The sequence below is a fragment of the Trachymyrmex cornetzi genome, unplaced genomic scaffold (assembly GCF_001594075.2).
Source record: "Trachymyrmex cornetzi isolate Tcor2-1 unplaced genomic scaffold, Tcor1.1 scaffold269, whole genome shotgun sequence".
Taxonomy (NCBI): Eukaryota; Metazoa; Arthropoda; class Insecta; order Hymenoptera; family Formicidae; genus Trachymyrmex; species Trachymyrmex cornetzi.
In genome coordinates, this window is record NW_017297365.1 from 11,320 (window position 1) to 11,835 (window position 516).

The 516-nt window shown below is 29.1% G+C and overlaps 1 protein-coding gene across 11 annotated transcripts in view; it reads right to left on the reverse strand.

Annotated features, from left to right (window-relative positions):
* rhea (Talin_middle and talin-RS domain-containing protein rhea) overlaps positions 1 to 516 on the reverse strand; it is a 58,553-nt gene that overhangs the window by 7,893 nt on the left and 50,144 nt on the right. The window lies entirely within an intron of this gene.

A 516-nucleotide genomic window follows, 5' to 3' on the forward strand; every position in this document is an offset into this window, starting at 1 on the left:
TTTATTATATATATTATTAATTATATATATTATATATTAACTATCATAGGCCAAAATTTGTTTATAGATTTTCAATACATTAAGATCTTAAAATGATTATTGTCAATTAAGCATCAAATTATTAGATTTCTAAGCAATTTAATTTTTGATATTACTATAGTAGTTCAATTGCGTTTATAAGTCCAAAAAATTATTTCAGCATAATTCGAAGAGACTACAAACGTGATATATAAATTCATATGCAATTATTTAAAGTACTCGAAGATCCAGCTTCGACCGGTATAGGCATTGCTTCTTACTGTAAATTAATTATTGGAAATCCGTTAAAGTGAACAACAAATTCGGATATTGACATATTTTGAAGAGCTTGCAAACTTGGACCCACCTATTTTATTTTTTTTCCTGCTTACGGTTAGAGCAACAAAATTCGCTCTAGAGCAACAAATTAGTAACAAAACAAAATAGCACTAAATTTTTTGTCATGCCCCAACTCGATTTGCAAGGGGGGGGGGGGGG